The 24,133-nt window shown below is 51.9% G+C and overlaps 1 protein-coding gene across 4 annotated transcripts in view; it reads left to right on the top strand.

Moving 5' to 3' along the window:
* Positions 1-24,133, top strand: part of CASZ1 (castor zinc finger 1) — a 152,105-nt gene that overhangs the window by 7,411 nt on the left and 120,561 nt on the right. For 3 of the 4 annotated variants that reach the window (XM_085242336.1, XM_085242333.1, XM_085242335.1), the window contains exon 2: positions 19,532-19,673. The gene's annotated coding sequence lies outside the window, so the exon portion shown is untranslated. Of the gene's footprint in view, positions 1-17,628; positions 19,199-19,531; positions 19,674-24,133 lie in introns of those variants that run through there. The other variant, XM_085242334.1, reaches the window with a different exon arrangement.

Genomic DNA, 24,133 nt, shown 5'->3' with positions numbered 1-24,133 from the left:
TGCCACGCTTTCCCCTGAGCAGACAGCTCACGCTGCAGCACAGCGCGTGGTGCTGTGTTGTTCCCATCAGAGTCGTGCTGCATGCACTGCTGCTGGTAGGTCCTGTGCGGAGTGCTCAGCTGCAGGGAGCCCAGGGAGGTCTGTGCAGGGCGCTGTGCTTCATGCACCGAATGCAATGCAGCCCACGTGTGCTGGGAGCACAGCAGCGTTACGGGGTGCGAGCACAGGTAAGAATTGAGGCGAGCAGCCGTGCATGAGGTGCCAGCAGTGACAGCAGCCTGGTGATGTTTCAGTGAGTGCTTTGGAGCTGTTCACACCGCAGCACTGCGCGGAGAGAGGAAAATGCGACAGCCCTGTCCCCAGAGCTGGTCACTGGTGTGCTGGGGAGTCCGTAGTGGGCTGAGCCTGAGGTTCCATTGCAATTTGTCTTTGATGAGGAAAGGAACAAAAATAGATGTTTCCTGTCCTGCCTTCCCCCCCCACCCGCCTCGTAATGCAAAAACAAAAGGGAAAGAAAAATAATAAAACCTGCCAGGCGCACAGAGGTCTAACCAATAAGAGCCCTGTCGGCTGGGGAGCGATCGTTCTGGCTTGGTCAGCCATCCCTAACAAGTTACGGGTTGTATAAACTCCCAGCTTACAGCTGTGAATTTACTCAGTTTTGAATGCAGCCACAAGCTGGCTCAGCAGGATCTGAAGCCGTCTGCTCCAGTGGCCATGGTATGCCTGAAATGCCCAACTTCAGGGGCCCAGCTATGGATATGGAACTGCATGGCGCTGGGCTGCACCAGGCTGCTCCAACTGTCCCCTGTGTGGAAGGGCTCTTGCTGCCATAAGTGTTAATTTGTCCTCTCTGATTTAGCTCCCGTGTGTTGGGCGGATGCCTGGGCGCAAGATGAGGAGCGTGGCTGGGGAGAGCCCTGCAGCCCGTGCCGAAGCCCATTGCGGCAGCAGCAGCTGTGCAGAGCTATGCAGAATTTGGTACATGTGCGACCTGGAGGAGAGGGTGTTGGTGTGAGCGACTGCGAGCAGCAGCCTGGCTCTGGGTTGGGGTTGTTGCTGCAGAAGGCTCCGAGCTCTGAGCACCTCTGGTGTCGCAATGTTGGATGCTCCTAGAGAGTTGAACTTTTGGCTTGTCGGCACGGAATCCCTCTGCAAACAGAAGCATGTTATTTGCTTCATAATTTGAAAGGGAAGTTAGCCCAATAACACAATTAAATTTTGATAACCACTTAAATGTTAAGGAATCGGGCAATTCACAGCAGCTGGGGAAGTGCACTGTACCTACCAAGGTTGTGCATCACCGTGGTTTTGGAGGGGAAGCATTTTGTCCAGGACAAATCCTTTTGTCTCGGAACGACACTTCCTACACCCAGATGAGCTCAAGGAGATGCGAATAGAAGGTGCGTGGAGAGTTCCTCTCCGTCTTCCTCCTCCCCCCCACGGAGCTGCACTGCTCTGGCTCCCAAAGGGTTAAGGTGACTCATGCCCCTCTGGAAGCTCTGCTGGCAGAAGCTTCATCCCAGCCTCTAATTGGCTGTGTTTGCTCTGCACTTTCTCGCTCTGGTTTTGATGAAAACATTTAACCGGGAGCTCAGCGTGCGGAGGCTCCCAGCTGACAGCCGCTGCGCTGCCTGCACCGCGTTGTCCTTGCTGTGTAAATTCAGCTGCCTGCTTCGGGCTGGCAGGGAGGACCAGCGCGCGGTGTTGCTGCTCCTTGGCTGTGCTCCTCTGCTGCTTTCACTGCCCAAACCTTGATCTGCGGTGAGCAGTGGGCAGCGGGGTGAGGCCAGGGGCTGTGCTGGACCAGTGGCTGCCATCCCTGGGGTTTCCTCCCTGGGCTCTGGGCCACGAAGGAGAGATGAAGCGCTGCGCTCTGTTCCGTGGGCTGACCTCCTCATTGCTTCCTGTGCCACACGGGATCTTCCCATCACACTCTTTTATTCCAGCAGCGTCAAGTAACAAACTGCTAATCTCTAGGCTCTTCTAATGAGTTTTGTCCTACAACCTCTCGACCAGTTTTGACTTTTGCCACACGGGTGGCAGAGAAGTTACCACGTCTTCGTGGAGACCGTCCTGAGAGCGGGCATGTCCGAGCTGCTCCGCTCCTGCTCTGCAGAACCCGTGGGCAGAGCCGTGCTGAAACAGCCCTGGGGGTGATGCCAGGTTATCAGTGTTGCTGTTGGAAAACGCATTCAAAATTCTGCCCAAACAGGAGATTGTGACACGCAAGAAATTCATCTGTGCCCGCTGGGGCTGCCACTGCGCTGATATTTCTTTACGTTTCTTTTCTTATCTCTGGTGATCTACCCTATGAACAGCAAAACAAATCCAGATGGGAAAATGTATAAACCAGAAATTCTGGATTCTCTGTTCCTGGAAAAGCATGGTTCCTTGTTCTCAGCCGCCTCCGTGTGTCATGGGGTCTGCCATGAAATGATGCCAGAGCTGTTGAAAGAAGCCAGGGCTGCTTTAGAAGTGAAGCAGCAATGCAACAAACACGGTCCCAAAAGGAGACGGGGGAGGGGGTTGGCCCACACGTGGACACTTGTCCTCTTGGGACTCAGCTGAGGACCTTGCTCCATGTGGAGCTGAGCTCAGGGAAGCTTTCTGCCTCTTCCCTGACCCTGAGCATTGATAGTCTGGAACCAGATGCACGTGTCTCATTAAAAACAAAAGGAGCCGGCCAGGCTCCCATTCTGCACAACATGCGTCTGTTATCAGCCCAGAGAAAGGAGAGCGAACAGGTGTAGGATAACAGCGCAACTGAGAGAGACCAAAGTGCATCATAAAATAAACAAACAGCAGCTCTCCAGCTCCCCCAAATGTACCATTGAGTTGCAGGGTCTGCAGCGTGCTTTTAAACGGGCTCTGAGCAAGCGCCTACTTGGGGCCCTGAGCGGTGTGCGGATGGTCAGTGCCAGCAGTGCCCGCAGCCGTGCCAGCTCCTGCCCTGGGGTTGGCAGGTCCGGCTGTGTGGGGCATCCAGGCTGCCTGGGGGCATCGGGACCTTCTCTTGTCAGAAGTAAGGATCGTAAGTGTCTTTACGGTGACCTTTTTCTGCAGTCTGCAGGGAGGAGCGTGTCCGCCCTCCTCCGTGCTACGGTCTTCCATCAGGAGATTTCTTAGGTGATGAGATTTGTACCAGGGTTTTATTGGATTTTCTGCTGTTGCCCCTCGTGCTGTGGGCTGGCGGGGCTGGCAGCAGTACTGGCATTTTCATTGCATTTAGCGAAGCAGCAGCTTGGCTTCCTTTACCCCCTCGGCCGCCAGCTCTTCAGTATCTTAGCGTGACTCAGCTGCTGGAATTATGCTTACCCAACAATACCTTTTGTCCTTTGCCCAAAACTCCTGGCCAAGAAAAAGGGTAAAAAAAAAAAGAGAGGGGAGAAAAGAATGAAAAGATAAAATTCTGCATTTAGTTGTCCTTTCATCACAGGTGGTGCCAGTTGGTTTTTGCTTTATTTGTACAAGGTGGGGAGAAAAAAAGAAAACAAGGTGGAACTCAGACAAGGCCCAGGAAATGTTTGAGCCTGACAACAAACTTCCTTTTGTTCAGGGGAGCAGGGGGAAGAGAACAGAAAAAAGGAGCAGAAGAGCAGCTGAAACCGACCTCAGCCCCGCGCTCCTGGGCAGCTTTCTTCTTCCTACTTGTTATTGTTTGAGGTTTTTGTTTTGGTCAGGTGTCTGGTGATAATTTTGTTTGCATTGGGGCCTTTGTGTGCTGCCTTCTGCAAGGTGGATGTAGGAAAGGTTTCCTGGGGACACGTTTGTCCTTTGCAGGGGGGCACTTACCACTTGGTGTAGGGTTGTGCAGTTGGCTGATGCTTTGCATGGTCCTTCCCCTCCTGCCATCCTGAAGGATGGATAGGAGGATAAAGGATGTGTGCTCCAGAGGGCCAGATGAGCTGTTTAGAGCACAGACATGCAAGTTGTGGATTGAAAAGCAGAAACAGAAGGTTTTGTTGATGAGAAAAGGAAGATGACTTCGGAGGCAGCTGTCAGGGATGCTGCCAAGAAGACTCCAGAAAACCATGAAGTGCTAGGAAATGGACCTCCCAGTCACGGGAAGATTCTGAGCAGCTTCTTGTTGGTCTGAAATCTCTGTTGTATCTCCTGCAATGGTGTTCTTTCAAAAGGAGAATTGGGAATCGTGGGACAGCTGCCTAAGAGGCACTAGAAGTTACATGGCTTTGTGCTGTATGGAATAAGATGGGTTCAGGCAGAGCTGTGTCCAGCAGGGAGGTTGCAGCTGGCCCATAGGTGGTTGCTCTGGGTACCGTTGGGGCTCTTCTCGAGGTGCTGCCTGGTGCCTTCTCAAATTGCCCTTTCCTTCTCCATGGCTGTCTGCAGTGTTGCAGTGATCCCATAGCACTGGAACATCTGGGATGAAGGGCTGCTGAGTTGACCCTTGGCCAGGCTAGAAAGATGGCACACGGTGCTTGGTGCAGCTTGCTTGGGCACTGCTTTGCACTGTTGGGGTGTCACCCATGGGGCAGGCACTGGCTGCAGTGTGTGGGGGGAGGTGGGCAGGCTTCAGCACATGAGAAGGAAAAGCTCAGCTGTTGTCACTGCATGCAGCTCTCCCTGTGCTGGTGATGCTGTGCTTCCCAGCTGTGTCTTCCCCAAGTCTTGCCTTTCTTTTGGTAAGGGCTACTGTGTTAGGTGAAAAAAATCCGAAAATGCTTTTCCTTGGTGCTGGGAAAGTGGATTCCCTGTATTGCATTTGCATCCTTAGCAGCCTTTCTTCATGCTGAGTTTGCTCAGCCAGCCCTGGGCTGGTGGTTGGTGGTTGGACTCAGTGGTCTTAGTGGGCTTCTCCAACCTCACTGATTCTATGATGCTGTGACTCTTCTCTGCGAGGAGAGCTGCTGCTGCGGGGCCTCAGGCTGCAGGATGCAATCCCAGTCAGGTAACTGGGATCCCAGTTAAGTGACCGCGGAGCAGAGCCTCATCTTCAGGTCCCAGCTGAGAGCTAGAGCACTGCCATACAACGTACGCTCTTCAGATTTACACTGAGAGCTGCTGCATTCAGGCTGTGGTCCTCAGTCTTTACCTTAGTTTTTGCATCTGTACGATGGAGGTAATAAAACTTGTCTGCACCGCAGCTCGAAGCTGAGAAGGAAGGGACGTTTCCCAGTGCCGGATGAAAGGCAACCGTGGAACACGGAGCTGTTGGTTGGTTTGCCTTGAGCTGGGAAATGAAGACTGCAGCCTCACGGAGGCAGTGAGTGCTGCTCTGGGGAGCGGGGCTGAGGGTTCTAAAGGGGGATTGGCAGTGGGTGCTGGCAGTGGGAGTGGGGGTGATGGGTGAGCAGTGTTCTGCTGCTGCTCCATGCGCAGGAACGACTGTGGGGAACGATTTCAAAGCCACCACTATGGAGATTAAGGGGATGAGAATGTAAATCTCAAGTAAAAAGGTAATTGAATGTAATAGCAAACACTGCTCGGTCTATGTTAATTTTAGCTCTTCCCCTGGATACAAGGCGCTGTATTAGTGTTTTATTACCATTTTGTTTGCACTAATAAAATAGTAAAATTTATTTCAAGGAAGTTGAAGGATGGTTTTACAATGCAAATTTGAAGAAATTGGACTTTTCATTTACGCCACTGCTATTTTAAACCCTGAAGGGTGTAAATTAGCCTCCTTTGCCTGGGTGAAATCCACCGCTTCCATGAGCAGGGGGAGGATTTGATGTGGGGGAGAAGAGGACAAAACCAAATCATCTGAATATTTCAGAGAGACAGAGATGTCTGATAGGAGAGAGAGGGAGCTGCTGCCTGGGACCACCGGGAGCGCAGGTGGGGCAGGTGGGAGAGCTGCCACGCAGAGCTTTCTGCTGATGAGCTGCTTTCATTTTGTGTCCCAAAGGGGCTGAGGGTGGACCGTGGGCACAGTGCAGAGCGTCCCTTGCCTGCTCCGTGCTTCCTGCTGATGGACGGGTGACAGTAACCGGAGCCCAGCTGGTGCTGCAGTGTTCCTAGAAGCACGGAGCTCTGGGCAGGTTTTACTTCCCAGCCCAGGGGAACCCCGCTGCTCCCATTGCCTGCGCTCCTCTCTTCCTCCTGCTTTGCTGTCTCCATCTTCCTGCCATGGCCCAGCCCATCCGGCTCTAATTCACCGCTGAGTCACAGCGCTGCCAGCAGAGGTGCCTCCAGCACAGAGGCTGTCTCCATGACCTCTGCCTTCAGCCAAGGCTCCTCTTTGGGGTGACGTGGGCAGGAGTGGCACGTTGTCTGCTGCCTTTCCCCACCGGGAAGTTGTTTATTGTAGCACTGTTGTGATGCCACTGCTTTGCCACTGCTTGGCCTTGATGTATGTGTTGATGTAAAGGGCAAAACTGAGACACAGAGAGAGGATCTGGAGAGCTGTGTTTGGTTCCAAAGGTTCTGTGCTGGCTTGGCTGCCTGCTGCTCGCAGCCAGGCGTCTCCGGGTGCAGAGGCATCCAAAGCTCAGCAGCTTTCTTGGACTCGTCCAAGTTTCTGCAGTGGATCTCAAAATCTCATGAGGTAATTCTGAAAACTTCCTTCTCCTGGTGCAGATGGGGATGTAGAACAGCCGCTGTAACATCACTTTTCAGATACCAGCGGTCCCATTCTGGTCTTGGGGAGGGCTCTGAGTTGTTTAATCATTTTCACCCAAGCACATAGCTCAGTCTTCAAGCAACACTAACATGAAGGGAACTGACCCTTTGCCATATAGGTGAAACTAAGTTTTTTCTGGATCTTCTGAGTGAAGTTGTACCTTCTCTCATTGTCCTGTATGGCTCTGCCTTGCAGCTGGGGCAAGGTGTGTATGTACATCAGGTTTGTATGTAGCTGAAGTACAGAAGAGGTGGAAGTCCTCCGAGATCCATTCGCTTTCTGGTAGCAGACCAGTGGGTACCTGAAGCACTGCTTATTCCTGGGCAGGTTCTGTCCTCAGGTACTGGTGATCCTGCTGCCAGCAGGCACACTGCTGTGGGCTGCTCCTGCTATGAGCTCTAATTGCCAGGTGCTCGTTTGTGGCTGGCCTGCTGGTCTGGCCAAGTGGTACAGAGGGAGCTGGAGAGGAAAAACCAGCTCTGTCTATCTGATCTTGCAGATGGGTAGATCTCCCAGCTTTCCCGTGGATTATGAATATCATCTGTTCGTTGTAGCCTCAAGAGGCCTTTCAGGATGGAAACCACTGTGTGTGAAAACGGAATGAAGCTTCGGCTGGAGGGCAGCAAACTCTCTGGGGGTTTGGGCCAGGCTCCATGTCCCGTTGCCACTGTGCAACCTGTCCGAGCGCTTTAACAAAGCACAGCGAGTCGGTGAAGCCTTGTGCAGGCTTGGCACACAGCACAGAGCTGCTGGCCCATTGGTGTCACTCCCTGCCCATCTCCTTCGGTGGATGGGGCAGAAACTGAGCCAAGACCGAGGGTGTTACCAAAGAAAGCAGCGACTTATTTTTGGCATTGAAATGGTTTCCTATTCCAAGCGAGTCTGGGGAGCAGCGTGGTTGTGTACCCAAGGATTTAAGCAGTACATTAAGCAGAGGGGTTACAGTCCGGGTGGATTTCAATCAAAAACGATAATTACATCAAATAGCAAGCGGAAATGGAAAGAGAGGATTACTAACCCGACCCCGAACGCTGTTGGCTGCTGAACCTGCTCCATTATTCACACCCCCTCCATTGCCTGAGGTGGGGTGTGTGTGTTTGTGTGTAGGCAGCAGGGCCCCCCCCCCCCTTTCCCCATTTCCTCCATCCGTTCGATGAAGTCAGTCCCTGTGCTGGTATCAGCGCTCGGAGGGAGGCTGGGATTTGCATGACTTGGAGTTGGGACTTTGCAGGGCAGGTTTGGTCTCCCCGTGCGGCTCTTCCTGGCTCCGGGCTGAGCGCGGTGGAGGCAGCGTGGGAATCCCCCGACCCGTCAGTGTTCTGCTCCTCCTGTTCGGGCATCGGGTGGTGGGCTTGGGCTCGTGGCTGGCCATCCTCAGGAGTCCAGACAGCTCCAGGGTGGGAATGAAGGTGTATTTGAGTTAGGTTAGTGCTTAAAGCTCTTCTTGAGGTATGAGAGCCGTCCAGTTCCCTATGTCCCACTCTCCTGTCCCTCCTTCCCATCCTTGGCCCTTGTGCCTCCATAAGGCATGGCTGAGCATTGGGTCAGCAGTGGCTGTTTGGCAGGTGGGAGGAGCTGTGCGTTCACCCTCTGCTTTCTCAGGTGGCTTTCAGGTGCCTAATCCCAGGCTTCACAGCCCAGCCCGGCTCCTGTTTGGTGGGATCTCTTCTTCCCCGTTGATGCCACATGGGTGGGATGGTGTGCTGGAGCAAGGCCTTCCTTCCAACAACAGAAATACGCTGCACCCTGACCAAATCTGTTCCTCTTTGGCAAATTCAGATGGGAAAGCAATGTGGTCTTTTCACATAGCTCATTCTTGGGACACTTTGCAGGGCAAAAGACCTGACTGCATTCTCACATAAACTGCCGTTGCTTGTAGTGCCTGTTGAGTGGTGCTTGTGTTTCTGGCCCATAGGGGAGCCCTGCCTTTTCCCCAGGCAGTGAAGCAGTTACCTGGCACATCTGCTCTCTGTGGGTTGTGACGTGGGCTTGTTGGCCTTCTTGCTGTGGTGCTGTAGTTTCTGAGTGTCCCAGGCTCCTGGTGGCAGAGACCTGGCCTTGGGAGGAGTGTTCTGTGGCTGTGGGGTAACGCTCTGCAGATGTTGGCTTTTGTAACACAGTATGGTGAAGTGTAAAAAAAAATGCTATTCAAATGGGGGTTTCATTGAAAATAACTTCATATAATGCAGAAACACCGTCTTAGAAGGTGAAATCCTTTTTGGCAGTTAGAAGAAGGAATAGTGTTACTGATTGGGCCAAACTCTCCTTTATTATATAAACGGAGAAAATTCCTTAAAGAGAAAACCATAACTAAGAAAATTTTCCTTTTTTTTCTCGTGCATTTTTCTGGCCCACATTTTAAAATTATTTCATATTCCCTCTGCAGTGCAGATATAACAGCTTAGGGTTCAAGGAACCCAGAAATAGGAAAAAGAAATGTTGAGAAATAAACTACATCAGATATGATAAATTCACTTTAAGGTTTGGTTTTATCACGGACTGTAGAAAATACAGAAATCCTGACATGGGGACAAACTGTGTGACGGGCTCAGGAGGCTGGGGTTGTCCCCCTGCGTCTCCTGCTGCTGGAAGGGCTGCCCTGCTCCTAAGCTGAGCTGTGCCACTGCGTGGGCACTTCTGCTCCTGGGTCCCACTTTCCATCCTCCTGTCCTTACGTAAACTGCAGTTACCTTTCATCAAATGATGCAATCTCAGCATACATGGGATAAAAGGTTTGGTTTTAAAGGGATGTCATTTGTAGGTCTGGAAAAATAGAAGCGTAAGGTGGGGCTGAAAAAGAGGAGCAGCTGTGTCTGACCCTTTCAGCTCCAGCTGAGTCCTCCCGAAGCTGCAGGTGATGAGAAATGTGGTGGAGCTATGTTGGTACTTCTGTTTCCAGGAGAAGTGTGCACGTGCACGGACGTTTCTAGCTGCCACAGGACCTGCTCTGCTCATCCATTGCAGCAGCACAGCCCCACAGGTTTGCAGGTGCTGGCCTGGGACGCTGCTTGGCCTTGGGGAACAGCAGGCATGGGGGCAGGAGGGAGGTGCTGTGCATGGCTTACCAGTTCTATCAGCAGCACATCCCTTTGTACTGAGAGGAGAGAAATTCCATCCGGCTCTGCTGATTCAGTGGAGTAAAGAGGTGGAATTCATTAGGAAAAAAATGGTTTACGACGCAGCTTTAGTCAGAGGTTCTTCCATTTTAACGTCCTGCATTTCCGTGATGGATTGTTTGGAAGACAAAGCAAGCACCAGGGGCTTCTCAGGGTTTTTGTTTTTAGTTTTTTTCATTAAAGTTTAATTGCGTGACTTGTTACGTGATGTAACTTCTGGAAGGGCCTGTTGTCATTGCTTGCAAAATGATTTTTGATTTGTTGTGTTTGAATCTTAGTGCAGGAGCGTTACACCTCGAAGAGGCATTCAGACAGGCATATGGAGGGGAAACATAGATAAATATATATAGGATAGGTCGTGGTTAATGAAAGAAAAGAAGTGAAACTGCTGCCAGAGAAGAATCTCCTTTATTCGAAAGCTCTTCTGCTGCATCACCAGGACAGAGACTGAAGGCCCTGAAATTAGTGTAACTGTAATTTATATCTGCCGTAAGGACACTCTGCCTCCTGATCAGTAATGGAGCCCTAAATATAAATGGATCCTCATCTCGCAAACACTCAATATTGTCTTTACTCACACGAGGAGTCAGAGGACAGGTTTGTATGGGGAAAGCGGGGCATTTGCATAAGTACTGCCGGCATCAAACAGCAGATTTGCTCTGCACAAACAACAACAATCACATTAAAATCACTCCGCTTTCATAGTTCAGAGAAAATATAACGAAAACATTGAAACTGTAATAGATGTTGCTGTTTGTATTGGTATCGATTTCATAATTTGTGTTGTCTTAATCTTGGGTGGGTGAAGATTAAGAATCTCCATGTAGAGGTGTGTGCGCAATAAGCGGGCAATGTCCTAAGCTGCTTTCCTCTGCCTGGAGATGGTGATTTGAGGGCAGAACGTTTCCTCCATAAACCCTAGGTTTGGAAAACAAAAGAGGATCTTTATAAATAAAAATCTTGAGAGGAAAACATCCATTAAACAGCAAGCTGGCAGGGAAAGTGCTGGCTTTAAACAAGTTTTCCCGACTTCGTTTATGGTGTAAACAGACAGCACAGACCTCCCAGCACACAGTGGCACCGACTTCTCTCCTTGCTGTCCAAGGGGAACCTGGGGCACGTGTGCTGAACGAGGGGAGAAGGTGGATGTGTTTGTATTATATAATCTACTGCCTTTTGCATATAAAACATTTATACAGTTTAACTTGAGATGTGGCTGTTAAACTGATAGCCTGTGGGATCCGCAATTATTTTGGCGCAGTTTCACTTAATTAGTAACAAATTTCTGCAAAATCCAAATAAAAATGAGCACTTTGGAGGTCGCTGAGCTGTAAGTCGGCGTGAGGCAGCTTCTTATCCACACCTTTCAGAATCTGCACCTGTGAGATACTGTTAAGGAAGGAAAAAAAGAGAGGGGAATTTACTCTGTGGAGCACTTGGGAGTTATTGCATTGTGGAAAGGATGGTAAAAAATTAGCAGTGGTCACCTTCAGCTGTGGTTTGTTTGCAAGACAGCTGAGCCTCATGGAAAGGCAGTTCACCCAGCTGGGGAAGCAGTTGGAGCTAACGAGGTCCCAGCAATCAGTGGGGCTGAGCTGCTCCTACCTGAGAGGGATCTCAGTGCTCTTAGAGGGGCTGTGTGGTCACAGCCATGACGTGATGGGTATGGCCTGGGGTGTGCTTCGCTGCCCTGAGTGTCTCTTTGCTCCTTGGTGCAGGTAAGTACAGGTTTCTGAACACGTGTGCCCTTTTTTTGTGTGTGTAATTCTTTTGGACTTTGTTTCTGTGTGTGATTTGTACTCTGTGAGGTTTGTTTGGGACTGCAGGTTGCTCTCCAGTCTGTGTGCCAGGCAGGTGTGTGTAAGGCTGGCTGTGGGCTGACAATGGGAAGAATAGCAACAAAACAGCAACCAAACCAAAGGAATAGTCTGTGAGTGTAAGTAGCAGTGTGCCCTTAGACAGAGGATTTCATTTAGCAAAGAAGGGGATAGCCTAGTGGTTAGAGCACAGACAGAAATCTTATCTTTTGCTGGCTCTGGCTGAATTGCTCCGTGTTTGGTCAAGTTACTTTAACCCCTTGTTGTCCCCACATCCCTGCAAAGGAAAGAATTCCCCCATGAAACAGAGATGTCCTCCATTGGGCAGCAGAGATGTCTGCATCCGTGGTGATTTCAGCTCAGAAAGCCGAGGCTGTCTCCGAGTTCCCGTGCAGTTACTCATTTCTTTTCAGTGAAATAACTCTGGCTTTTAAAACTAGCAAAAGCAATTAGTTCACTCTGGGGACCAATAGGTGGAAACGTGTCATTTTAAAAAATGGATTTGGTGGTGGGGATCTCGGAGGCTTTCTGTTAGGTCAGATTTTCCTGCTGTGAGCAGTGTCTGCAGGCAGCAGTACGCGCCGTGTCCTGGGAGAGCCGGAGCACGCTGAGCGGCGTGCAGTGAAATGGCCCCGTAATGCAGAGCTGGAGAGAGTAACCAGAATACTGCGTGTGCACTTCTAAAATTGGCCGGGTTAATAAAATGTGCTGATTGCTCCCCGAGGATATCAAGGGACTGGATGATATTAGTAAGGGTCACCAGTTCAGAGCTGGGGCAAGGCAGAGACTGCGACAGCTGCCGTGCATCCCTGTGTGCTGGGCTGTGCAGGGACCCTTCCTGGGGTGCACCAGGAGGGGCGCGTGGTGACACTGCAGTGCTGCTCCCAGCAGTGTGGGGTTCAGCTCCCCTGTCCTGTGTTATGTAGCGAGCTGCATGCCTTGGAATTATAGTTGCGCATCTGCAAATCAGTCACCTTGCTTATATACTGGAAGCAAAATTTAATTGGGGTCTTGTTGTACTTAGTTATTTTTTTTTAAGTTTATTTCTAAGTTTCCAAGAGAAAGGAAAGGTGGAAATAAATGGCTGCTACTGAGCAGAGGCAATGGGGATTGAGGCCGCTGATCCGTACCTTCAGGCAGGACTGAGAGCATTGCTGGCAGGCAGTGTCACAGCAATACCCACACAGTGCCCCTGGGCTGAGTCGGTGTGAGAAGGGCCTGACCCAGAGACCACCGCCCGCACGAGGGGAGCAGAGGCTGCAGGCCCTTATACCCCGTGCCTGGAGCGCTGCTGGGCACCTGGTGTCAGTGCTCTGCCTTCAGGAGCGTGGCTCCTGGCTGCGCTCCGCAGCCTCCTGCCCTCTGCACATGGGAGGGCAGCCTGTGGTCAGGCGCTTGTATTTTTGCTGCCTTAGCTGCTGTTATAAATTCCTCACCCTGGCCTTTCGCTTCAGATATTTCTCCTTTGGTCAGTTTTGTTACCTCCGGCTCCCTGCGGACGCGGCAGCTTCAGGCAATGAAATATGCCACAGCCTTCACAGGGAGGACGGGGACCGTTGCTGGGAATCGGTGCTGCGGGGCTGCCGGGAACAGGATGGGGGCTTTGGCCACGTGTGAGCACTGGGATGGTGGTCGCTGGGGGTGCTGGGAATGCCGTGGGATTTGGGATTTGCCCAGTGGGATCTGCACAGCACTGCGATGTGCTCTCTCCTCCCCGCTGCCCACTCAGGTATGGGGTTGGTGTGGTGCCCGGCTGAGGGGCCGTGGCTGGCGGGCGGGCGTGGAACACTGCTGGGAGCCAAGGCTCGTCCTGCTGATGTGGCCCTTTCTCCTGCAGCGGATCATAAAATATGGCTCAAATTTTCATTACGGCCTCTATTGATTATCTTTTGGGACAGATGAATTATAGGGAACATTAAATTAGAAAAAAAAAAAAAAAAAGGGAAATATTTGAATGAGTTGGGGAGGTTGATGCCAGAAGGGCTGACGCACCACTGAGCCTTACCGGCATTTGCCCACAGCGCAGCCCTGCCAGGTGCCCCCAGAGCTTTGCTGGGCTGTGGGCGATGCTTGGGTCGGGCTGGAGCCTGCCCTGTGCTGCGCATCATAAAGCAGTGGTCGGCTGCCCTCTTTCCTTGCACCAAGAGACACATCAGTGCCCATGTGAGCCCTGTGCAGAGCTGGCAAAGCCTACCTGCAAGCACCGCTGGTACCTGCTGTGCGGGCAGGGGCTGATGTGCCAGTTGGGAAACGGCCGTGCTGTGAAACCATCGTGTGTCGAATTGGGTATCGAGTGCCTTTAGGCACAGTTGCCTTTGGGATGGCCTCGGAGCCTATTGTGGGCTTGGGCAGGGACCAAGGGCTGAGATCAGATTTTCATGAAGTCGAACCACAGGAGGAGAGTTGTGTCTCCCTGCCTGCCCTGACCCGCCGATTTTCAAGGTGAGCCTGAGCTGTTCCTGGGGCTGTCTGTGCTGGATGATCCTTCCCAGGTTGTACAGAGCCCTGTGCTCCTCTGCTGGAGGGTCCCGTGCTCTCTGCTCACTTCCATGCATCCCGGCAGCGAGGGTGAAACCCCATCGCCCAGACTGCCTTTAACGCTGTCGCCATGCTGTCCTCAGCAGTCGGCGGGCTGATCTCCCATCCGCAGAGCTCAGAGCAGTCTCCCTGCAGCAGGAGGGGCTGGCACTGGGAGCAGCTGGATGGCACTGGCTGCCCCATATTGCTCTCTGCAGCCACTGCTTCTGAGGAATTCTCTGTTTTCTTTTTGAGGGCTGAGAGGAATGCCGGCAGGGCCTGTTGGCCGCCCGCCCTCGTGGGACAAACTGCCCCAACCACGTGCCTGGGGGCTCACGCTGTGTGACCGCGCTGTTGGGCAACGTGTGCGTGCTGCTCCGGGCCCTTCGCTTGCACTCTTCCTCGCAGCTCTGCCGATTGCACAAAGCCATCCGCAGAGCTCTGCCTTCACCTGGGCAAATGCAAAAAGGTGCTGGTGGTTTCCATGGCTGCCCGGCCCGGCTGCCGACACACCCTTTTTGTGTAAGCTGGCTCCCTGGAGTCGATTGTGTTTTGGCAAACAGCTTCATCAACTCCTCCAACAATTAAACTGAAAAGAAGTCAAAGAAACCAACAAAACCTTTGCATTTCAGAGCAGGCAGCACACAGCTCAGAGCAGCCCCGTCCCATTGGGGGCTGCCCTGACCCCCAGCCCCGCTGCTGCATGGCAGCCAGGAGGTGCCCACACTGCCCCAGCGAGCGCCGAGGAAAAGGTCACACCATTCACTTTTCTGTTTTCAGAGCTGCAAACATCCCTCTCTCAGGGAGGGGAGGCTGCACAGATGCCAGCTCTGATTAATTTAAATATTTACCAATCCCTTTTTTTTTTTTTAATTGTGTATGTTTGCGCTCTGTTTGTGTCCCATAAAATACCTGGTGTTTTGGGCGTACCCTGGTTGCAGGGTGCATGAGATCACACTGAAAAAATGCAGTGAAAAACATTTTCGTGCCACGACACATCGAATAGGATTTTTGAATTAAGATGAAGATTTCTTCTCCCCCCCCCCTTTTTTTTTTTTTTTTTTATCTCTGAATTTTGGGTGAAAGGCTTTTTCTGTTTTCTTCTGAAGTTCTTTTATTTAACCAAAGCAGAATGGCTGTGGATGTGCCTTCAGCATGTCACTGTGTCAGCCAAGGAAGGTGGCTGTAGGTGGGCACTGCTGTGGCAGTGAATGGAGCACATACATCCATGGCTCAGGGGCTCATCCCTTCGGGCTGTGGGCCCTTTGCACCCTGTGCTCTGGGCAGGTGGCCATGCCCAGAGATGTGAGGCTGTGCCCTGTGGCTGAGCTCAGGGCAGGGCCGGTTTGGACATATGGGACCTCTTTGGCATGGGGTTTGCTATGTGCTTTTGGCCATAGAGCCCTGTGCTCCTGTGGGAGGGATGTTTTATTTGTGGGTTCCAGCAGTGAAAGCGCTGCTGACGTTTTCTCCACCTCTCGGTAATTGTCTCCATGCCCACTGGGTCAGAGTCTGAGCACATGCAACCACCTCTGGGAAGATGTGGAGCTGCTCCTGGGCCAAATGGCACTGCTGGGACTAGAAGAAGGCCATTTGAGGTGGGCTCATGCTGGTGGGTTTGGACCTCTGCTCCTCCTTGGTACTGGGGAGGGGTAAAGGGGAGGGGAGAGGTTGAGATCGGTGTGTGGGGTGAGGGTACAGTGTCTGTCCCAGCTTGAGCCACGACCCGTGATGTGGGGCCTGTTACTTTTGAGGAATGTAGGGCAGTGGAGGAGAGATGTGTGGATGTGCATGGGGCTGTTGCTTCAGTGTCCCAGGAAAATGCCAGCATGTAGGATGGCGAGTAGCAATAATTACCCCACGCTCTTCGATCACTTATTACTTTTCTATTCCTTCTGTTTCTTGCTGTAATTGTTACAAAATCTCCTGCTTTGGGAGGGGTCCAGGACTCCAGGGCCCAATTGCATCTGCCCTGATTCAGAAAGTGGGTCATGCCGCTTGGTCTGGGAAGAAGATACTCATCTTGCTTAGCGTGATATTTATTAGGAGATAGGGAAGGGAATGCAACCGCGCTGTTGCCTAGAAAATTGCTCTGGGGGGATAGTGAAGGACTTGTGAGGGTGGAGCACAGAAAGTTCTTGTGCTGAAGCTGTGCTGTGTTCCTGTGTGCACAGCAGCCGTGGTGCAGGGAGTGGGGTTGGGGTCCGTGGGGTTGTGGCTGCACGGCCCTGGGCACTCTTCCTTGGGACAGGTGGAGTCCCCATCCCTGAAGGTGTGGCACTGAGGGACACAGTGGGCACGGTGGGAATGGGTTGATGATGGACTAGATGATCTTAGTGGCAATTTTGAACTTTGATTCTGTGATTGTGTGATTCCTTGGAGAAGAGGTGGGAGAAAACCAACATCTTAAGGCTGGAGGAACTCACTCTGGGTTCTGGTAGGAGCAGTGGATGATCTGCCCACCAGCACTCCTCCTGGTAGGGGAGTGCAGCTGAGCCTGCCCGGCTGGCTGGGCCTGTGCTTCTGCTTGCCATGAGATCACCCTGGGGATTATCCAAAGGAAGAACTGGCAGCTCCAGTAACTCAGAGGGATGGATCCTCAACTTGTATAAGTTGGCATGACTTCACTGAAGCCAATGAAACTGCACTGATTTTACACTGGGTGAGGATCTGCATCAGAACCTTCTGAAAGGAGATGGCAGAAGACACAGAACAAAACTCTGATGGAACCTGATGATGAGCGTGGGGCCCTCAGTGCAGCCCTGGCAGGGGGCTGTTTCCTTATGTGTTGGGTGGCCATGGGCAAAGCCAAAACACAGCATGACAAGGAAAGAACCATGTCCTCACCTGTGGGGCTGGTGGCACCGTGCTGTCTGTAGAATGGGCTGTGCTGTCAGCCTCACCCCAGAGGTTTAATTTCTCCCAGCTTGCTGGTGGCTGCGCAGTGAATATCTGTTCCAGCCCGATGCCCATGAGCCAGGTAACGTTCAGCCTGAAGCAGCAGCTCCCCAGTGTGCCATGCCAGGGCTGTTTCCCCAGCTCTGCGTGTCGTTCTTGGGAGTATTATGGGATGTGTGAGAAGGTTTGTCCCCATGTGTGAGCAGAGGAGGCTGTTTGCTGTGCAGCGGGCTCTGCGCTGGGATGTGCTGAATTCCCTCCACGCACTCACATCCGGGGTGGATCTGGACGGTGCTTTAACAACGCCCGGTGCAGCCGTACGGGGCCGGAAGTGAAGAAGGGATAAAATATCCAGCTGAAACTGCTGTGGGATGTAATTACCTGAGCTGGAGTTGGGCCAGGGCAGCAGGTATCGTGCATCAGCTGCCTGTGGTGTCAGCTGGCTGTGCAGGAGGAGCAGTGATGTGGTTGGTGCTGCCCTGGTGGCTGTTGGCGTAGTGGCTCCGGGTCACTGTGTTTGTGTCTGTGTCTGTGGTGGTTCTGTACGTACACTGCAGTACCTGCAGAGTGCTCGTGGGAGCTGTGGTGCTGGGATGGATGGTCCTGCGCTGGCACCCATTCAAGTACTCTGACTTTTCCATTTAAATTAAGAGGGAGAAAAAAAAAAAAAGCTTTAAAAAAAAAAAAAAGCAAAGAAAAAAAAAAAAACAACAAAGGAAATTGATTTCCCAAAAATTACACTAAGCCAACATTTGAGGCCTGGCACCCATCCATCTCAGCCAGGAAACTCCAAATTAACCAGTGCGCTCCCACGGCAGCAGGAGGGGCTGGAGCTCTGTGTGCTGGGCCTCGAGCCCCTGCACAGGGTCAGCAGCAGCTGGGTGCAGCTCTGGCAGGTGATAGCCAGGCAGGCACGTCCCAGCAGGGCTTTCCCTGTGGGCTCTGCAATGGTGGAGCAAGCACAGGGTGATGGGGCAGGCATCCTGCAAGTTGCTGCTGGAGGACTTAAACCCAACCCCAGGCTGCAAGCGAGGACAAAGTTGACTTCTCCATTCCTGCTTGCATATGGCGCAGTGTGGCATAAATCACATCGGGTTGCATGGATGCAGGATGGCCTGAGCCCTAGATCATGAGGAGGAGTTGGAGCAGAGGTGGCTGCAGCTGGCAGGGTGGCAGGGGCTCGTGCACACCTGCAGCGTGCCTTGGACCCGTGCTGTGCGTGTGCAGGGCTGTGTTTCCATTGCTGGTTTGGAAAAAGCAGGAGGTGGTTTCCTGGAGCTGCTGTGGTAAGCAGGACGGGGCTCTGGCCCTGATGCTGCCAGCCTGCTTCTGCTGGGAGCTTCCACAGCTCTGGGGGCTGCAGGCAGAGGGCTTCGTGTTGGCTCCGATTGTATCTGCTTTCAGACGCTGGGGGAGGTAGGGATCTGTTAAGGCTGAAAATATTTACAGGTTTTGAAGTTGAAACGCAAACAGGAAAAGCCCTTTAAAAAGTGAGTGTAGTGGATATTCAAAACAGGGATTGCCATGGAAACGCCACAATATTTGCTTAAATTGACACAAAGGTTGCTGGTTACAGGGTGCTGACTCCTTTGGCTCCATTTTCTTTGGCCCAGCACCTATCATGGATTGATCTCACAACCCTCTTTTGTTTTGCCTCTTTTATTTTTGTCTGATGGAAACTTTAAAAAAACAAAACAAAACAAAGAAAAGCACAAACATCACCCAAATCCTCCTGTCCAGCAGTCCCACCTCCCAGAAGAGTCCGAAGCTCCTGTCTCATGTCGGAGCTACGGCACGGTTTTAGTTTGGAAGTGAGGTAAAAGTTCTTGTTCTTTCAATCTGTGTATTTATCCATTTCCTCCAATGCAGGAAATGAAAGGGAAGTGTCTTAACTGTGTAGGGAGAGTGGGGAGAGGGGTGAAACTTGCTGCAGAGGTGGAAACGTGCATCTGAGGAGAGTATGAAGAGGGAGTTGTGGTGGCCGGCTGTTGGACCGAAATCTGTGAGGTTTTGTTTGGATCCCAGCTCTGCCTCGGATTTGCCAAGTGACCTTTGACAAGTCACTTAATTAGCGTGTACCTTGCTAAACTGGAAATAATAATTCTTCCTTTGTCTGGTGTGGTTCTGTCTGTAAGGTGGCAGGGGCTGGGGAGCCGAGCTCTGTGCTGCCTATGGCTGTGATGTGAGCGCCGATCTGCCACGAGGAGCGATGCGTCGTGGTCTCACGTGTGCCGCGATGCTGGGCTGGCTGGGGGAAGCTTTCAGTAAGTGGCTTAGCACTGCAGGCTGCTGCTGCCACTGCTTGACCTGGATTTTTCTCTGGGGAAAGTTGGAGCGCCCACCGGGTGGTCCTCTGATGGTCACCCAGGGGTCGGTGCTTTGGTCTCTGAGCTGCCGGCAGCGCGCTTGGGATGGGCACCGAGATGCGATGCTGGGCAGGGTGTGCAACACCTTGCCTTGCTGGGCGCTGCGAGCAGCTGAGGGCTGAGATCTGTGGGTGGCTGTGGCATTTGAGGGCAGCGTCATTGCTTGTGATTCACCTGAGCTCTGGTACTGCTCGGTAGGGAATATCATTTCCTTTTTGAATCTCTCCTCAGGGCAAAGAGACTTCACCAAGTGAAGAGAAGCCATCAAATTCCTTGTCTTCACCTGAGATTGCCTCCGAAACAGCGATCCTGACTTCTCTCCCCACTCTGTACACTGGAATGGACCTTGAAGCCTGTGACTTCTCAATGCAAGGTACTGAATTTTGATTGTTCTTGCTCCTCTGAAGTAGGACTGGAGTGGTTTTTGCTCTCCAGAGCCTCCACTTGAGTCCCTGGGAAACCTCTGGCCTATGAAGTTTGGATGAAATGCTGGAAGTCATTATTTGGGTCAGAGATGTATCATGGGTGGGGTTGGTTTGGCTTGAGCTGGCTTACAAGTAGCCCTCGGCCTCGCTACTTGTTTCTGCATGGACGTAGGAACCCACCTGACACAGCAACACGCTGGTCCCAGTAACTGCCTCCCATTGCCAGCACCTTCCACGCGAGCTGCTAGCAGTGCTAGCAATTAGCTGAGTGGTGTTGCTGGGCTGCCACAGGAGTCCCCTGGGTAAGTATTGTGTGGGATGGTTTCTGATTGACTTGTCACACAGAAGAAGAGGAGTTTGAGGACATCTGTGGTCACGGTGGGAAACTCAGAAGAGTTTTGTGGGGGTGGAACTTTGTTTCTAAAAGCTTTTTTACCTTCTTTACTGCTTGGCTCCTGTTGCAACTTCTCTACAAAGAAAGGTATGGCAAAGCATGGCTTGGAAGAAAGCAGTTATAAGATAACAGTTGAGAGTAATGCAACTTTTCCCAATGCCTTGAGGATCTGGGAGGTACCTGGTGGTGCTGCCATGCTGCTGCAGATGGAAGGGGCTGAGAATTCTGGCAGTGCCTGGGCTGCGTGTGATGTTTTGTCTAACCTGGGGATCTTTACGATTGCTTTTAACCAAAGCATTCTGTGATTTGTTTGCAGTAATGTTAGGGGCTGTTCTGTACTGTGTCCATTGTGGATGGTGATGTTTCAGTGAAGATCTTCAACCCGGAGTGCCTGTGTATCATTGTGTTGCTCTGATTTTTCTGCTGTGCCTTACATGATAACTGAGCAATGCAGTGTGGCCAGAGCTGCTGTGAGTCACAGATAAGGCTGAGACCTGAGCTGGAAGGATCAGGATGGAGGAGCTGTACTGGCTCAGTACAAAGGAAGAGGAGAAAAGTCACGGGGCTGAGGTGCTGACCTGGGCCTTCACTATCCCTGTCCATCCTGTATGCGACACGGGGGTATTTACTCATGTTCTGAGTGTCCTATCATAAAGAGCAACAGCCATGATCCTCTAAGGCTCAGCAGGGCTTAGTGCCTGCCACGTGCTCAGAGCCTACAGAATTGAGTGCTTTCAGCAAACCTGCCAGAAAATAAAGTGTGCCACTGGATGGGAGATGGGCGAGTTGTGCCTTTCCACACCTTCCTTGTGCTGAAACTCCTCCAGGGTCTGGCATGCTTTATTTGGACAGCTTGATTTTGAACTATTAATGTAGAGAACTCTGGCTTTTATCCCTGTGAGCCACTCTAGTGCTTGTCCCCTTTTAGAGCACTGGCATGCATCTTGCCAGGCCTCTGGTGTGACAGGAGCTTCCCAAATTGGAGCTCTGCCCAAGGGAGTGGGGTGCTGGCCTGTTAGGATCCTTGACATTTTAAGAAATAAGATAGGAGCTCTCAAATTTGAGTGCAGCAGGTGAGCTTTCTGTTATACGTCCCTATGTGACTCTTCAGAGAGACCTTGTATCCAGGAGGAAAAGGAGAAAAGCTGATGAGAAAGCCGCTGTATGGACTTGGGTTTATTTTCCTATTGGAGGGAGCTTGTCCTTTGACCTTCCTTGCTGCTTTCTGCTGGCATAGCTTTGTGGTATTGAGAGCCCTGGGATGAGCAGTGCCTCTGAGACGAGGCAGGTGCAGGACACAGTATCAGGAATTCCTAAAGTGAACCTTAAGATTTGGGTTCTTGCAGCTTAGTGATCCATAGTGATGTTTGCCTTCTAACAGCTACAGGATGCTTTGTCTGTACGCAGTCATGTCCTTCAGGGGCTGCTTTCTGGGAGATGGCAGCTCATTAAAGACAACAGAAACATTTCCCTGAACTCCAGCTGTTTCATGAGGTTCCCCTAGTTCTACAGGCATCACTTCAGTGAAGGGAGATACTCTGAGCCTCTCAGGCATGTGGCTTTGTGTTCACTCATGCTCTGGACCAGAAATCCCGTGTTCCTCTTTGCAGCCCTGGAGCAAGTTGTATGGCTTCTGCTTTCAAAACAAGCTCTACTGACTTTGGGCTATGGAGGCTGTGTGCATGTTCTCCAGAGCCCATCCCTAGGCTGTGCTTGCTGTTTCACTTTCTGTTTATAGCACACATGGTTGCTCAGTCCTACAGCTAGAACGGTTGGGAGGGATTTTTTTCGTGTTCACTTGATGGCATAGTCTTATCTGCAGAATAAAAACAGAAAAATCCATGGAAAAATGATTAGAAATACCAGTTTGAATTTGCAAAGTGTTTCCCCATGCTTCATTTTGGTAGCAGACGTAAATGTGGGGGTTGCTGTGCTGAGATCTGGGAGGTGGGAGCGCTGCCTTCCTCGGAGCTGGGCTGGGGAATATGAAACAGCCTTGCAAAATCATTGTGGAAATTTACCTGCCTGTGTACGAAATCAGCTTGCCTGCCTTTGCCAGGAGGAGTTTAGCTTGCCCATTAAAATATACATCTATTTATGTATTACTTGTTCTGTGAGAGAGAATTTTCCCAGGCAGTTACAAAACTCAGTCTAGACTGCAACGTGTGGCATCTGGTGGTAACATGCCACATCCCCGTATCTGAGCGCAGTATCTGCCACAGTGCTCTGCATGGGAGTTGGTCGCCTAGATCTGCCGTGGCGAGGCCCTTCCATTCTGAGGAGCCTGACCTGGGCCCTGTCCGTGGCAGCGTGACCAGCACTGTGCCCGTCCTGCAGAGCTGGGTGGGTGCTCCCACTGCCACCGTGGGGCTGTGGGCAGCAGTTCCTGGGCAGAGCTCTTCAGTGAGGTGGAGAGGGAGGATGCTCAAAGTCTGCCTGGGCTCAGAGCGGGGTTGTCACATCCATCTGCTCAGGCCCTGACGAGCAGCTGATCCATATTGTTAACATATTGCCTGCCATATGGGCTAGCTCAGCTCTCCAGGAACGCTTGGGAGACCTGACCTCTAGTGTGACAAGATGTGAGCGTGAAGGACGGGTTGACAACAGCCCTTGGGTCTGGGAGTGTGAAACCGCGCTTCAGCCACTTCCGCCGCCCCTCCCTGCGCACGCTCTGCTCTGCCTCTCTCTCTCTGCTCCCTCTGAGGGTTTTCTCCTCCCTCCCTGTTTTCCGCATCCCTGGTCTGCACTAGATCAATGACCTTCACTTGTAACCAGACTGGACAGTTCTGACTCTCTCCCCCGGGCCTTCGATCAGATGTTTGGTTGGCGGCTGTGGGAAGCGGAAGGGGGGAAGTGGAAGGAGGGCAGTGTGCCCATGGGGCTGTCCTGGCCGCGGGACAGAGGCGTGATCCTGGTGCTCCTTAGCTCACTTCTCTCGAAGGTGATGGTGAGCCTGGTGCAGCCTCCAAACAGAGGGTGGGTCCGGCACATGCATCTATGTGAGTTGAAAAGGTCCAGAGGTTGAGGGCAGGGCCTGGGTTTGCACTTCCAGCAGTGCACATGATGGGTGATCGTTGGCTGCAGTGCAGCAGGTGAAGAGGTCCTGCAGCAAGGAGCCAGCTGGACTCGTCCCGTGGCCTGAGGAGCTCACGTGTGTGGGTGCCTGCAGCAGCTTAGCCCTAAAGAGGGCCGGTGCTTAAGTGAGGGCTGGCAGCGTGTTACACAGCAAGCCATGCTGCCCCAAAAATGCAGATGGAACAAAGGTGCTCTGTGCTGGAGGAGGTGGGACTGAGCCAGGTCTTCTTACATTCAGGCTTTGCTTTCATTGCCACCTTTGGTCATTCTCCTGTTCTGTGCTGTTCTGGTGTTCTGGAGCTGTTGCTGATGAAGACGGCCATCTCCTTCTCAAGGCTTCTTGCTTTCACACCCCAACTTTAGGGAGATTAAATAATGGTGCTGTGCAAGCAAGCATGAGTTCTGATTTGTCGGAGTCAGGATTTCACCTTTGGTTGCTTGGAAGAGGATCATGATGTTCTCAGTCTCTTACCCATCGGCTCAGTCGCGCCTGTGGGTGCGACTTGTTGCTTTGTCCCCCAGGAAGGAGTTGCCTTTTTAAATGCCTGTTCTGTGGAAGTTGGTATCTTCAAACAGCTGTGACTTCACCCTGCTGCTCTTCATGGAGGTTTTAGATGTCCTAGGTGCTTTTATCGCTCTCCTTCCTCATCTGCCTGCCATTGCAATGAGCGTTAATAGTGTTTATTTGTAGAGAGGAGCCCACTGAGGTATTGCAAAACAAAAACACAGTGATGAGTCTTGGTTTATTTACTCAAGCGTCAGTGATATAACAAACCTGATTTTATGCTAATAATGACTCAGAAGCAGAGCTGGGAGGAGAAGCCAGATCTCCTGATTCCTTTTAACCATCTGACAGCATTTCTTCCTATCCTTCCCAGATCCCAGAGCAGTTCTCAGCTGGGCTGCAGGCAGATATTTTTGGGTACCTCAATGAGACAG

The sequence above is a fragment of the Meleagris gallopavo genome, chromosome 23 (assembly GCF_905368555.1).
Source record: "Meleagris gallopavo chromosome 23, MGAL_WU_HG_1.1, whole genome shotgun sequence".
NCBI classification, from domain to species: Eukaryota; Metazoa; Chordata; class Aves; order Galliformes; family Phasianidae; genus Meleagris; species Meleagris gallopavo.
Note: the sequence above shows the minus strand (reverse complement) of the source record. Positions and strands in the feature narration are given on the sequence as shown.